The sequence below is a fragment of the Lissotriton helveticus genome, chromosome 7, assembly GCF_964261635.1.
Source record: "Lissotriton helveticus chromosome 7, aLisHel1.1, whole genome shotgun sequence".
Lineage (NCBI taxonomy): Eukaryota > Metazoa > Chordata > Amphibia > Caudata > Salamandridae > Lissotriton > Lissotriton helveticus.
Genome location: NC_136068.1, coordinates 1,323,661,297 through 1,323,677,949, shown reverse-complemented (window position 1 = coordinate 1,323,677,949; position 16,653 = coordinate 1,323,661,297). Strand labels below are relative to the sequence as shown.

Below are 16,653 nucleotides of genomic sequence, written 5' to 3'. Positions count from 1 at the left end.
GGAGATTTTATGTTAAGTAGGAAAAGTGCCAAGAAGCACAAAGTGCTAATGATAGTCAATGTTCGTGTTAGGCCATGACCTAGGTGCAATTTAATGTTGACCGCATCAGAGCATGGGTCGGATACACTAGCAAGAATTGTCCTGTTAACAGATATTACCTTCTGACTTCAATCGTTTAAATCTTGGTTCACCATAGAGTACACTTTTAAAGCACTGCCACCTCCCAAAAGGATGTCACGGTAGGTAGAGACTCAAAGGGTGCCAGGTAGAGTTCTGTCCAGGTCCAGTTGCCCCTGATCAGCTAGGCAGTTGCAGGAAAGGCCTTTTGTAGCTTGTTGTATCCCTGTAGCTTGAGGAGGTCGGTTTTATGACCATTTGAGTCCACTTTTTTTTTCCTTGGTGTAGTGATTTCTGTCTCCGATATGTTCTTGTAAGTACAGGCCGAGTCTTCTAGGCTGCATGTTCAATCCTCTTATGGCATCCCCAGGCACCCACTTCAGAGTGAGCACTCATGGGCCTCTGGAATATCAGGTGTATGCCTGGCATAATGTAGTAAGTGGGAATAATCCTGGTTATGCCCTAAACAATAGAGTAAAGGTATTTTCAAGATGGAGAAGTTTTTGGCCATGCTAAACTTTGCACTGAGGGCATGGGGGGAGGGGGGGGGCTGTGTGGTGTGTGCTATCGTAATCGTAGTGCCCTCCCACTCCGAACACTAAAATCTAGTTTGAGGCGGTCCTTCTACCCACAACAAACTCAGAAACAGAAGTATGTTAGAGCAAAGCTGAGTTTTCAGCTATTATATTGTAAATCCAAGAATTGTTTTGACACCCTCTCTTTGCTCTTCAGAGTGCACTCCAAGTGTTATATGAAAAAAGAGGTCCACTAATATTGGAGCCTGCTGAACTGGCCTGGGTGGGGAAAAGTTCCTGGACAAAGCCCAGATGGTCAGCCTGCCAGATGGACAGCACACACCCTTGCATTGAAAGCCCTTTGAACCTGTTCTGGGAGCAGTTCACACCTCACAACAGCAGTTGCCAGGTGACATTCAGAAAAGGAAAATGGTTATGGTATACTATTACCACAAAGCAAACATAAGGAGATGATGGACGGAGCACAAACTTTTCAGACACTCACCCCCAGTCACAGATCTGGGTTGAATCGATCATCATTCTTTAGCTCGCGTCATTACCCCAGTTCATACCCAGTCATATGCAAATCAGCCTTGACCTTATTGCTCATGGGAATAGTCTATCCCGAACTGCCAAGCCAGGTCATTCCTGGAAACAAGCATTCTGGGACCGTTTTCGGGGTAACACACCTCATCAGCCAGGCTAGCTTGAATCCAGTGGCAAAATGAGCAAGGGACCCACGTCTGGGCATACCCTGCCAACTTAGGGCGAACAAAGCGCGGACTCCAGGACGTGATGGAAGGAGTGCTGAAACGTTTCGCCCCGCCCCCCCCCCCCGGTGACAGATCTGCGTTGAAACAATCATCGTTCTCTAGCTCACTTCGCCACCACAGTTCAGACCCTGCCATATGTATACCATTACCGCACACTGTATAGTACTTAGAGATGGAATGCTCGCTCCCGGGGCCAACAGTATAAAACTCCCAAAAAGGCTGGAACTTTGGAAAATACATGACACCCGGGTACAAACTAATTCACAAAGATCAGTTCAGTTCAATCACAGTAAGTTCATTACCCACAACAGGTCAGTATTCGAACTATTAATACATATCAAATAAACATATCAAAAAGCATAATACATTTGTATTCTCAGTATTCTTCCCTTTATTTCTCATTTCCACAAAAAGGACGAACATGGACACAACCAATGCGTTTCTTCACTTAATCTAGGGACTTCTTCAGGGCTGTTAGAAAATGCACATAAGTCATAGACTTGGAAACATAGCGACAAGTGTCACTTACCTGATCTCCCCAGCGCTCCGGAGCCATTCCTCCTTGTTCGCCCCGGAAGTCAGGCGGAAGGGAGGAGTCAAGGAACCCTATGTGAGGCCATAAAACTGGAAGGGGACCTTTCTAAAAAGGACGACTGAGACGCATGAAGAAAAGAAGGAAGATGGGGAGGTCACAGCGGGAGAGGTGAAGAGGGACTAAGCTGCCGACCCATCCAGTGAGGAAGCGGAGCTACCCGGGAGAGGGACCGGAGCAGCGGTGACGTGGGAGCCAGCGGCTCGAGTTCCCAGAAGAAGAGGAGCCTCCTGTCCGCTTGGAGCCACACCGACCCCGCCACGACCCTGGAGGGACGTGGCTGCACCAGGGTATTGGCGGACAGGCACTCCGGAAGACCCTGCAAAGATAGAAGAAGACTTTAACTTACGTTGTGGACTTCCTCCTAATGACAACACTGTCTAATCCTAAAAGAGTTTATTTCTTTATTTTGTTGTTTAAATATCTAGATAAAGGACTACAACACCACTTCTCGTGTTTTCTTGGGCATCTCACCATCTCAACAGCTGACGACAATCGATCAACAAAACCTTTTTTTTATATTTACGTGTACTAATGCAAAACGTCCTTGACAACTTTAAAAGCGACATGCAGACATAAATATTGAAGAACGCCCAATACAAAGCAATGTATATGTAAATCCACACAAAACAGAGGAAACGTGTGTTTCAAATATTATCCATGGGGCCCATGTGATCAAGTTTGAAATAAATGCCGACCCCCTGTTGGCCAGAACTTCAACTAAACACAGCTAAATGCTGACGAAGCTAATTCTAATATTATTTCTTATTGAAGTCCCCAAGTCATTCTAGGTGCATCCTTTAGCACGCTTATTTAAAAAAAAAATTTGGTTCGACATATCAAGCAACCATTTTGAGGCTCACATCAACTTGAATATCTTGCTTAACTTTACTAGTACCGTATAGGAAAATGCCATAGAGAACCATATTTGCTTGCCATACATTTTGAAGGTAATACAAAAGTCAATTTTTCTCAAATTAAACTAAGTCCTTACAATCATTCTCTAAAAAAATTCCCTGAAAGGAAAACATGTATTCTCTAAATACCAAGAGCTTTAGTGAATATAACAACTAAAGTACTCTTGACCAGTTTCACAGAAAAGAATACCCTGCTTACGTATTTTATTTCTGCGGTCATACCTGCCCCAGAGAAACCCTGGGATTAATTAGGTTTGGACATCATTGGACCAAATCATGTACTGGATGATCGTTGTATATGTGGATTAGTGTTGACTGATTACGGATCGCGGTGGCTTGAGGTAGTATTTGTCAGATCAGCCAACACAAAGGAGGTGATTGTATTTTTGTAATCCCTATATTTGAGGGAAGTTGCTATTGCTGATTTGGTTACTGACAATGGGTTATAATTTGTATTGAAGAGTTTCAGAAGTGTTTGTATCATTTTAAAATGAGACCTGTGACAATATTCTTGTATGATCCCATGAGCAATGGGTTGGTTGAACGATGCAACGGAGTCATGAAGGATAATGTTCAGTTGTCTGTGGCAAACAGGTTGGTTTGGAAAAAAGAGCTCAAGGACTTGAGTTATTCGCGCTACTCCCAATTCCACCGCAAACGTATCTCCTTTTGCATTACTGAATGGTTGCTTGGCAACCACCAAGCTAGTTAGACTTTCGATGTGACATGTCAGTGTCTGAAGAATAACGTGTGCAAGTAAGGGACAGGTGAGAGAAAATTCAGAGGAAATATGGGAGTGTTGAAATGGACAAAGGAAGACACCAAGTTGATTTTTAAACTGAGAGTTTGGGTCACGGTTAAACTTCCTGGTATAATATCCAAAGGCTATTACAAATTTTTCAATCCCAAGGAAATGGTGTTTGTCAAGGATCGAGTGGTTATGCTTAGTGATGGTAAAAGGTGGAACAAAGAGAAACTTTAGAAGTAGAGAAAGGACGGTTTCCTGGAAAGCCTTGTTCCTTAAGTGGGTGAGTCATCAGCTGTGACTGCCAGGTCAGGGTACCCAAGATCTGCGGAGGAGAGAAGACAAGACCTCCGGCTAAGTTTAAGGAATATGTGTAATCTGAAAAAGCTTCTTTGTCTTTACATATATTATTTTTTCCTGTAGGGCTAATTTAGCTTTTGGGTATTTATCTTGGTCAATATTTATAGTGCTGTTTAGGATTTATTTTCTTTATTGTCCTCAATTTGATTGGCCTTACTTTTTTGTTATTGCTCGGTTTGTAAGGGATGAGGTATGGTGGGTCTTGGTAGTAGAATATAATGTGAACAATGGTGTTGGAATGTTGGGCGCTTACCTGCCAGCTTCCAATACTGCCGGTTGTACCCTTGACTTAAGGAATTGGAATACTCTTTGGAGTTGCCTGAAGTTGCGTGGTCCTTCAAGACTTTTTAATTTTCTTTCCAGTACAACTTTTTTTGAATCCACATTCCAAAGTATTCATACTTTTTAACTACTTACTTGTTCTCTCCCAGGGACTAGCTGTACTTTTTATTTCCATTCCCCATCACCAAAATCTTTGTCTTGTCCATGTTTACTACAAGCGTCTTCCTAAGGCAATATTCAGGGAAGACGTTCAATTTCTTTTGTAAGCCTACTTCAGTCCTGTCTCTTATCACTGAGTCCTCTGCATATAAAAGACACGGAGCATGCAAACCATTCATCGTATGACATAATGATTTTACTTCTTTAATGTTTTTGGCAGGCCTGCTAAAAATAAAGAAAGTAATAGTAGGGCCTAAACACAACCCTGGCCGTTCTTAATTTGTATCTTCCTTGTTAACGTACCTTCAATATCTATTATCACACAGGCCTAGTTCTGGCTATGTAGCTCCTGGAGAATCAAGAGTAAATCCTTAGGAATTCCAAGACTAGTCAGTATTTCCCAAAGCAAATTGCAGTTCACCAAGTCAAAGGCAACATGAAAATCAACAAAGTGACAAATCATTTTCCTCTTTAGGTCAATCGATTTCCTTACCTTTGCCCACAAACTGAAGCAGTAGTCTATTTTTGAGTGCCCTTTGTTAAACCCTCCCTGTTCTATAGGGATTAGATGGTTTCCTTCCACCCATTCTTAAACAAGAACAATAGCATTTATTAAAACAATTTCTCCCCCATGTCCGGTAGGCTAATTAAACTGTAGTTTCTGGAAGCCATAGCATCATCTTTTTCATAAATGGGTCTTATAATTGCTCTCTTCTAATTATCGGGAAATCACCCGGATACCAATACTTTTTGATATATTGCATGATAGAAATTTGCCCAGCAGTCTACATTACTTTTTATTATAACTGTAGGGAGATTATCTGGGCCAGCCTCCTTTGTTAGCTTTAGGGTCTGAATTGTTTTCTTTATCCTCTTAACTGAATAATGCATCAAGATCTCTTCACCCACTGCAAACTTTACCTTCTGGGGCACCTGATCTGTAAATCTAATTTTCTCCGACTGTGAGAAAGTGCCATCTTTCTTGCATTGGTATGCCCCCACTTTTTGCTGAATTGCTGATGTGCTTTGACTGAGTGTGCCCTGTGCTCCTGCTAATCAGGTACCCAGGGCCTGTGTTTCTTCCCTAAAACTGTATTTGAAGCTGAAACCCAATTGGCATCTCTGGCCACATGTCAGCCCCTGGTAAATGGTACCCTAGGTACCCAGGGCCTTGTGACCAGAGAAGACCCCTTAGGGGCCCTGCACAATGACACCCACACACTGCCTTTGCAGACCGAGTGGCCTGGTGCAGAACTAACCAAAGTCTTGACATGGCACACATCCCTGTGTGCCATGCCCATACACCTGCTGGCATAGGGCACCCAACTAGAGGGGTGACTGAGGTATGCCAGGGCAGAGGGTCTGTGGGCATGTGTGCCATGTCGAGACTTCGGCCTATTGCAACAAACTGTAACTATTGCATTCAAAAAGTCTATTGCCTATTTGAAAAGTATTTAACTAAAGTAACTCATCCTGAGAAAGTATATTTTGATACCTTGTTGGTTCTAAAATAAAACAACTATATCTTTTGATACAAAACCATTGGCCTAGAGTTCAGTTCTTGAGTGTGTGAGACCATTTGCTGACTGGGAGTGTACAACAAATGCTTTACACTGTCCTCTGATACTACCTTACTGCTCAACCAAGCTACCACTTTAGAGAGTAAGGTTATATCTAACTTTAGCCTCTGCCAAACCTCTGGGGTCCGGGGACTCTATAAACACTGTACCTTACTTTGGTCCAGTATATATAGAGCCACTTTCCTACACCGTACTCTTCCAATTCCTTCTTGTCTAACTGCCAGAATTTCCTAATATAATCTGTTTCAATTACCACAATCATGTTTTCCCATTTTCTACTAAATATACTAATTTTCCCTCATTCTGAACCGGTTGTAATTTTTACCATGCACAGGTTATTGCATATCTCCTGATCACACTTTTTCTTCAGAGACCTCTGCCATGTCCTTATTTTTTTCAATTTACCACATTGCCTGTCAAACCAGCCATTTCTCTTCATGTGTTTAACATACCCTCTTCCTTCCTTCCATTCTTTGTAGTGAAATGTCACTCTTAGAAAATAGTTAATAACCAGAACCAGTAAACCATAGTGCCATGTTAAAATAAAAAAAAATAAAAAAATCATCCATACCGTGTTCCTTTTAAACAACTCTTGCTACTGTATAAAGTTAAGAACCCTAAAATGTTCATCTGAAATTCTGATGGTAAGGCATCTGGGATATTCTACTTGTGTCCGAATATCTTTTCCCTTTGATCCTGAGCCCCAGATTTATCTCTAATTTCAGTGGCCAGTGATAGCTTCCCTCTGTAACACCACAGAAGGAAAATACCATGCATTGATGAAAATATAGTGTGTTTGAGGCATATGAGCTGTGGATCACATACTTTTGTATAGACAGCCATCTGATCTTGGGCTCGGATGTTTGCACTTTGTTATTGTAGAAGTCTTTGTAGGGGACTCCTCCTCTGGTTAGTAGTGCGCATGGGCATCAATTTAATCCTTAGATTGTTTCTTTCCGCCATCGGGTACGGATGTAATTTGCTGCTCTCCGGGTCGATGACATTTTGATTCCCCTTTGACGCGCAAAACTCTAACCGATCAACGCTATTATCTCGTTCGCGATCTCTCTTGACGGGTATCCAGTTCCAAAGAACTTTTTGAGTCTGGTCTTCGATGTGGGCGGTTGGGCCGATCGGCGGCATCAACCAGCATATGGAAAGAACTCCTTTTAAAAAATGCAAGTGTGGGGCTAAATTCCCACACACAGATCTCCACGAGGTTTGCAACCGTTGACTCTTGCCAGAACATGAGTCGATACTGCCAGGCCTGTGTATCTTTCAGGTCTAAAAAGACCGTACGTGATCATCGGGCTCAACGTCACGTAGTGTCCAGATCAACAGTTTTGGCGCCGGAGGACATCTTCGAGGCAGGCACAGAAAATCTGGAACCAGAGACAGGAGATAAACAGGCCAGCGTCTCCGAAGACGACGATTCAGACTCTGATGACCAAACGATTACCCCAGGTCAACGGAGCGCGAGTACGGACTTCGATACCACGAAAACACAAAAGGCTCCAGTAACACCTTCACCTTCGGGTCTGGGTCGATAACTAGACAAGCCTTCAGAAGCCCCGCCTCCAGGCCCAGCTCCGAAGTCCACAAAGCTTTCAGGCAGCTCGGGATCGAGCCAGCCACACCACGGTGCCGAAAAACCATCTTCGGCACCAAAACCAAAAGTAACACTCTTCGGCACTGAAGAAAAGTCAATCCAAGTCCTCTGAGTTGAACTCTACCTAAGCAAAAGGAGACAAAAACCCCTCCTAAAGCTAAGGAAGACAGGCCAAAACACCACTCTGATCCGAAGTCCTTGGTGCCAAAAAAACCCCCAGCAGATCCAAAGAACTTTTTCATCCAGCTACAACGGATCCTAAGCAAAAACACTCCATATTGACCTCATAACTGGCCACTTCACCTCCATGCCACCTAAAAAGAGAAAATTGGACACCTCAGAAACTCCTGAGATACCCTCCAAGAAAAAACACTCATCAACTTCACCTATGAGGCCTTTCTCTCCACCTCCACAACCAGCAAACATTATACCCTCACCAGCACACTCTCCAGTGCCTCCTCTTTCACCTACACCACAAGAGGATGATGAAGATATAGGGGGTGAGGATGAGGGATTAGACCCACATCACACAGATACTGATGACACACACAGTACCCCACCTCATGACTCTTGGAATGACTACAATGTGCCTGAGACATATTTATATCCCTCTAGACCATCCCACAGATGATCATGTAGGATTTGCACAACTGATAAATAGAGCTCCAATGGGGTGCATCTCTGTTCAGACCTTCTTGAGGAGAGAGGAGAATTTTTTATTAGAGACATTCTCCCAACCACAAAAAACTACAAATACTCTCCCTATGCTCAAGTGGATGATTAAACATGCCCCTGAGGTTTTTAAAGATCCTCTCAGGGCTAGGGTGCTTAATCCTAGGAGTGAGAAAAAATACAAGCCAGCTCCAAGCGATCCAGATTAAATCAAAGGTCAACTCCCTGTGGATTTATTGGTAGTGGCAAATGCCTCTAAACTGGCTAATTCCCAAACCACAGGTGATGCCCCTCCTCCAGACAAAGAATCAAAGCTCCTAGACTTATCAGGTAAAAGGGTTGCGTCCCAGGCAGCAAAATTTGGCGCATTGCTAACTCACAAGCTTTACTTGCAAAGTACGACAGGGCTCACTATGATCTTGAAAAACTCATGCAACTCATGCAACATCTCCCACATGAGTACAAGACCAAAGCAAATGATATTATACAAGAGGGAAAGTTAATCACGAACACCTCAATAAAATGTGCCCTGGATGCTGCAGATACAGCATCCATTTTTCCATTTCCATTGTTTTGCATTTGTATCGCGCATAAATCACCCAAAGGTCTCAGAGCGCTAGCAGGCAAAGGAACCTCCTGTCCACCGAACCCAAGAGAGCTGGAGGAGCTCATCTGGCTAGAAAAGCCATGTTTTTAGCTGTCTCCGGAACTTCACATGATCAGGCTCTAGCCTGATCTGGATGGGGAGAGAGTTCCAGACTTCGGGGGCGGTTTTACTGAATGCACTGTCACCATTTCTAACTGTCCGAACTCTAGGTACAGAGAGAAAGGCCTTGCTGGGAGATCGTAGCGTTCTGGCTGGGACGCGCAGTAATGAAAGCGTGTTATTTGTAGGCATGCGTGGCTGCGCATATCGGGCTTTTAGCAAGAGGTGCAGCCTACCATCCTCAATCAACCCTTAGAACAGGAACACTTGTTTGGACCCGCTGTGGACACATCTTTAGAAAAGATGAAAAAGGACACAGATGGGGGCTCTACGAGCAACAACTAGTAGAGGTTCTTTTTGGTGCTCCTCTTATAGGGGTGCCTCCAAGACCACTGGTACAGACACTTCTTCCACTTACAAAAGCCCCTCTTAAGCTTCCCCTAACAGAGGATATTTTATAGGGACTTGGAGGCAATAACAACAGGGGCAGAGGGCGGGGTTCTAATACCCGCAACTCCCCCACAACAAAACAGTGACTTCCCGCGACTCCCACCAGACCACTTCACTCCAGTTGGGGGAAGACTATCACAGTTCCTACCTGTCTGGACTTCCATCACCACAGACAAGTGGGTAAGACAAATTATCCAGTATGGTTACTGCCTGGAACTTACTTCTATCCCCCATAGCTCCAAAACAACGTCCAATATCCACAGAACATCTAATGCTTCTCAAGCAAGAAGTTCACTCTCTTTTGCATAAACATGCGGTAGAACTGGTTCCCCTACACCAGCAAGGTACAGGGGTTTACTCCCTTTTTTCCTCATTCCCAAAAAGGACGTCTCTCTCAGGCCAATATTAGACCTCGGATCATTAAACCTGTGCATACAATCTGACCACTTCCACGTGGTCAGGCTACGACAGGTCCTCCCACTGCTCCAACGATTTCTTGGCGATTTTCTTGCCACTCTAGTTCTCAAGGACAGGCGAAGTTTGGGCATTTGTGTTTAAATGTGTGGTGAACAGATCTATGTCTGGGTTGCCACACATTTGAAAAAATTGAAGAAGAACTTGCGGATGAAGTGCCCATTCGTGAATCTGCTGTTGTTGACGACTGAGCAGATCCCCAATTTGATTGTGTTTCCCAGGTAGATGCTCTGATACGAGGTATATCTTTTGAGGAATATCCCATCTCCAAATGCTTCAACTCAAAACATTATCTGTTATCTCATGCATCTACAAAGATGTAATCTGGTATACACATCTATACGATTACATCTTCCTGCTATAGCAGCTTAATTACAAAACAGACAACACTTATCATTGTTTAGGGTACCTTCTTTCAAAGCATTAATGGAAGGCCTTCAAAGAATAATTCCTCCCAGAATTCCACGCTCTCCAGTATGCAATTTAAACGTTGTCCTTACTAGGCTCATGGGTCCCCCATTTGAACCTTTTCATAAATGTGAATTGCAATTCCTTACATGGAAACTGGCTTTCCTTGTGGCCATCACATCTCTCAAAAAAGTAAGTTCCTTGTGGCCATCACATCTCTCAAAAAAGTAAGTGAACTCCAGGCATTAACCATACAAGAACCATTTTTGCAAACACATCACAACAAAGTAGTTCTTAGGACAAACCCTAATTTCTTACCTAAAGTAGTTTCAGCTTTTCACCTTAACCAGTCTGTTGAGCTCCCAGTATTTTCTCCTCAACCAGACTCAGTAGCTCAATGGGCTCTTCATACTCTTGACGTCAAAAGAGCTATTCTTTACTACATTAATAGGACACAAAGTTTCAGGAAAACTAAACAACTTTGCGTAGCTTTCTAGCCACCACATATGGGCAATCCTATAGCAACTGTGAAATTGCCAGGTGGCTCGTTAAATGCATTCAAATATGTACCAAAAAGCAAAGCGTATGTTATCCATTCCCCCTAGAGCGCATTCCACACGCAAAATAGGGGCATCCATGACATTCTTAGGAAAACATCCCCATGGATGACATTTGCAAAGCCTCAACATGGTCTACACCATACACTTTTACAAAACACTACTGTGTAGATGTGCATGCAAAGCAACGAGCTAGTGTGGGCCAGGCTGTACTAAACACTTTTTCAAACTACTGCAACACGTACAGGTAGCCACCACGAACAGGGGAACTGCTGTATAGTCTACGCAAAAGTATGCTACTCATATGCTTCGAACGGAAAATGCTACTTCCCAGTATGCATCTGTTTTTGGCATGTAGAGCTGTAGATCTGCATATGCCCACCCGCCTCCCCGGACACCTATGTGTTGCAGTACCATCTTACTTGGATACATTACACATGGACATATTTCTATTTCCAACTAACTCCATCATCACCCTTCAAGGGAAAACAATCTAAGGATGAAGTCGATGCCCAGGCTCACTACTATCCAGAGGAGGAGTCACCTATCTCGTGACTACAAACACTTTTAGAATTGTTAGACTTGCTAGTTGTACCAGATATGTGGCTAACATGCCTTTGTAAAATAGATCACCAAATTTTGGGTTCAGTGTACAGCTCCAGCTGGATTGCATAATCAACTGCATTCAGTGTCTGAAATATGTGTATCAATAATTACTATACATGCCATTTCCATCTTGTAGCTGTATAAATCTACTTGGCAAGCCAGGATCCATCTACTCTTTACCTTTAGGTCAGACACTTTATATGCCACTTTGGTCAATATTAGAGTAGTCAGCCCTTCCAACATTGCTTTGAAATTCTATTGCTTTAACAATTTTTTCGTAACTAAAATAAATGCAAAGGAGTCCTCTGCTTCTGAGGCAAAGACAACTTAGCCATTGATGGAAGCCTAGTGCTGTAAGAGTGATAGTGAACGTCAATATGAACTTGCATTACGTACTGTGAATTCAAAGCAAAAATATGTAACATTTGTGTCGCTACTACTCTTTATACCAGCATACTCCTTCACTATATACAGATATATGTAGGGCTTATAGCAGAAGTAATTTTCCTAAATACCGTTTTCTGCTTACTTGCAAAAACTGAAGGTAGGCAGACCCAATCTGATGAATAAAACAGGCCTACCAGTGCTATTTTTGTAATTCTGATAGACTTCTAATTGCAGATTCCTCACCTTGTGAATTTCACCAGATGCCAGAATGGGTCCAGAAACTTTTGTAGCCATTCCCTCAGCTGGTGGAGTCCTGCTGCTCTACATTGGGTCCATCTTGGTCATTACGTCCGGGCCACTATATCTGCTGCATGCGCTGACATCAGTTTCTTATCTCCGCCTGCACCATTGGACACAGAGACATTGTAATCAGAATAAGGTAGTTTGCAGACTTCAAATTAGCATCTTGATAATGGACTACATGAGTCCTTTCCACAGAATGGGCAGGATTGTGAAGTCTGTGCCACTATATATGCGTCACCTCCAGGTGTTCATGTCCGCTTTCTTTCTATGCCTCCCGACGTGGATCTGGAGTTACTCGAATCCTGTCATTCCTGACGGAGGAAGTGTCCAGATAATGTCACTCCCTAAAACTACAAGGTTTAAACCTTGTTGTAACTGTAACCAACAGATGTCTGTGATGGACACCCAGGAGATCTGTTTATGGTGCCTTTGCTCCAAGCGTGACTCTGCATTGTGCCAATGCTGTGCAAAGATGAGCAAGGCGGCTATTCACGACCGTAAGTCCAAACGTGGCATTGCCAAAATACGAAGGCCAAAGAGGCACTCACAAATCAAGTCAAGGGCACTATGGTCCTGTTTGAAGTCAAGGGCGTGGACGTGTTCTTAGTCCAGAGGTCGCTCTTGTAACCGGTCATAATAGAGTTCATAAAGCTCAGGTTATTCAAGCAAGTCTAAAAAGAAGCATAAATAAATCGAAGCATGGGTCTCCTTCATATGGCACTCACACTACTCAGAGCCTCGTAATGTCCCAGGGATTCCTAGGCCATGGAGTTCCCTCCAACCCCCATGTGCTGAACTGATTGTGGCACTAGTCCTTCTGTCCCACCCCAAAAGGAATGCGATGCCAGAACAGCTCGAACAGCTTAAGACTGGCCATGGACCACATTTGTGGTGCCACGCAAGAACCCTCTGGGATGCCTTCGGGCCCCATGGATCTGAGGTTGCCTCTAGTCCGTCTACCATCGGCGAGTCTCTCCTTGATGTTGATTGTGCCCCCTCAACCTTGCCTTAATGCTGACTCAGTCTCGGACTCTGGCTACTCTGAATCCGGACCCAACACCTTCAGTGGTCCCCCATTCGACTCCATGCATGACGCTGTATTTGGTGCTACACCCGAAACCACTGACACGCGTATCGATGCCAATCCCGACATCACTGGTGCCGGAAGGGGAGCTGGTTGTATTGTCTGCAGAGACCCACAATCCACTGCCCAAACCTAGATGATATGCTCAATCTGACCCAAACGATGACCCACATTATGATTTATCAATTTTGAAGATGATAATCAGTGCAATGATATTTTTGTCGATCCCCAGGATACCAGTGGTCTGGACACTTCCCCATGCATTGACCTCTCCTACCCAAGTCCTTGTATGGCTACTGAAGAGTCTGCCTCCTTCAAGACTTTGATCCGAATTGTGGCTGAGACGCTCAACTTCATTCTTCCAATACAAGAAGTCAAAACTACTCTTCTCATAGAGATTCTTATCCGTACACAATCCTCTTAGGAGTATCTGCTACCCTTTAACAATGCTTTAATTGATGTTCTGATGGTCACCTGATCAAAACAACAATCTTGCCCTCTGGTCATTAGACAGGTTGCGTGATGGCACAACGCTGCTCTTGGAGATCCGGGCTAACTATTGCAACATATCCTTGAGAGTCTTGTGATCCAGGTATCGACATGCTGCTTGAACCCTGTATATTCTGTACTTCCCGCTTGACAGGGAATCAAAAAGGATGGAGACATTGCCTAACAAATGTTCTCCTCATCTGGCCTCTCTTCAGGTTGGTAAAAATGACATGCCTCTTGAGCAGATATTTGCAAGCATTGTGGAACAAAGTGGCGGATCGCTTGCCAATGGTCTCAGATGAGGTTCGTCAAACCTTTCAAAGCTGACTTTGGATGACAAAATACTGCAAAATATGTTATTAAATTTGGGCTGAACACTACCAAATGTCTGGGTAGGACAGTTGGCACAATCTTTGTGCCTAGGCTTCATGCCTGGATTTGTTCCATGAGCTTTTCAGCCGATGTCCAAGAGTCCCCTTATGGACATGCCCTTTGATAGCTGTCGGATGCCCTTGAGAGGTATAAAGTGAGTAAGGCCACTACCTGCTCTCTGGGCTTATTGCCGCCAGTTCGATAATCCTCCCAGTAGCAGCACCCGTTTTGAGACTTCAGTATGGGCTACCAGCAAAGGCAGAGACCATATGCTCCTCAGCAGCAACAGGCATCCCACTCCTTTTGAGGTTGGGGAACAGACTTACAGCATCCATAACACCAAGAGCAACATGTATTTTGTATTTTGTATTAGTATTTGAATTTGTATAGCGCATAAATCACTGATAGGTCTCATAGCGCTTCCAGAAAATCAGGAAGAAATAAGGTGAAAAGGTAGCAAGATCTAAAAGAGCCATGTTTTCAGATTCTTGCGGAATGTTTTGTGGTTTGGATCATTTCTGATTGATAATGGTATGGTGTTCCAGATAGTGGGTCCTATTTTGGAAAAGCTTCTGTCCCCATTTCTAGCCGTACGTACTTTTGGGACTATTAGAAGGTGTTTGTCTGAGCATCGGAGGTTCTAACTGGGTGATACCCCTGGAGTTTTCTTTCCAGGTACTTTGATCCCTGGCCGTTTATAGATTTATAGACCAGACAGCAGATTTTGAATTTAATTTGTTGTCTTACGGGGAGCCAGTGCAGTTTCTTCAGACATGGTGCCGAAGGAGTACGGGGTGGAAGGTGCTACCCAAACCCTCCCCCTCCTGCAGCTGTCCCGAAATCCCTTTAGATTTCCCTTGGTGCACATGATAGACCAGTTAAAGGCTAAGCCACCTCTCGTCTCCCTGGATTGAAGAGCATTACATCCGATCAGTGGGTGCTCGAGATCCTGATACACTGATAACTCTCTACTGTTCCTATCACACCCCTGGAAATGCCACCCTCGCGGCAACACCTCCTGGAGGACCACTTGTCCATACACCAATGAGAAGTTTAGGCTCTCTTGGCCAAGGGGTCAGTAGAGAAGGTGCCGGCATAGGAGAGCAGGACTGGTTGTTACCTTTATTTTTTAGAACTGAAGGACGAATGTCGTCGTCCTATCTTAGTCCTTCACCCTCTGAGCTTTTTCCTTTGAGAGGACAAGGTGATGATGCTCACTCTGGCCCAAGTTCTGTGTGCCCTGGATCTAGGAGACTGGATGGTACGCTGGACTTGCAGGACACATATTTTCACATGCCCATCCTACAGTACCACAGATGTTGCCTGCCGTTACAGGTAGGCCAGGAGCACTTTCAGTTTGCCATGCTACCCTTTTGACCTTATGACTTACCAGCACTCCTTGGATGTTCACAAAGTTAATAGTAGTGATCGAAGACCCATCTGCTGAGGTTGGGCATAAAGTGTTCTCAAACCTTGATGACTGGCTGCTGAAGGCTGGCTCCCCTCAGACAGTTGCAAGACACCTCCAGACGTTCATCGGATCCATTCTGCACACATTGCTTTTGTGCACCATCCCTCCAGGCTACGATCCCGATGTTTCACTCACAACCCTTGACCTGGGTCTCAATGAGAGCATCTCTGAGACTTCTGGGCCTCTTGGTCTCTTGCCTCCTCCTTATGCACCATGCCAGGTGGCACATGCAGGCTCTGTCGTGGGATCTGAGGTCTCCGTGACCTCAGAACTAAGGGCACCGATCAGAGTCCATTTAAGTCTCAAAGGAGAATTGGATAGATCTGCAGTGGTGGCTGTTCGTCCGCTTTTGGTCCACTTCAGAGCCCTCTCCTATCTCACCTGGAGCGAACGATCACAAAGGATGCATCGTTACTGGGCTGGGGAGGTCTTCTGGGAGAGATCAAGATCAAAGGACTCCAATCTTCAGCGCAGGATCGACTTCTTATCAACCTGTTGGAGTTGTGAGCAATTTACTTGGCACTGAAAGCATTCCTCTGGACCATCTAAGGACAAAGGGTGCAGGTTCTCATGAACAACATGATCGCCATGCGGCATAGCAACAAACAGGGCAGAGTGGGATTTTGGATCCTGTGCGAGCAGTCCCTACGCCTCTGGAATTGGCTGAACTCTCAGGACAATTCCCCAGTACCAGGCAGGATCGTAAAACGCTGTGGCAGACAACCTCAGCTGACATTGCCTAGTAAATCACGATTGGCAGTTACACTTCGAGGTGGCACAGGGCATCTTCCAAGAATAAGAAGCACCCTGGCTCGATTTATTCTCCTCCACAGAGAATGCCCAGTGTTCAAACTTTTGTGCATTGTGTTAGCAATGATGGTCTTCCCTCAAAGATCCCTTCTGCCTACATTGGGAATCAGGACTCCTGTGTGACTCCTCCTCCCCTCCCCTTCCTGCCCATATTGCTGAAAAAGATGAAGAAATACTGGGCCCAGGTTATCCCATTGACCTCGGACTGGGCAGTG

The 16,653-nt window shown here is 44.4% G+C and overlaps 1 protein-coding gene across 8 annotated transcripts in view; it reads left to right on the top strand.

Annotated features, from left to right (window-relative positions):
• The window catches only part of TNRC6C (trinucleotide repeat containing adaptor 6C), a 992,178-nt gene that overhangs the window by 427,080 nt on the left and 548,445 nt on the right, over positions 1-16,653 (top strand). The window lies entirely within an intron of this gene.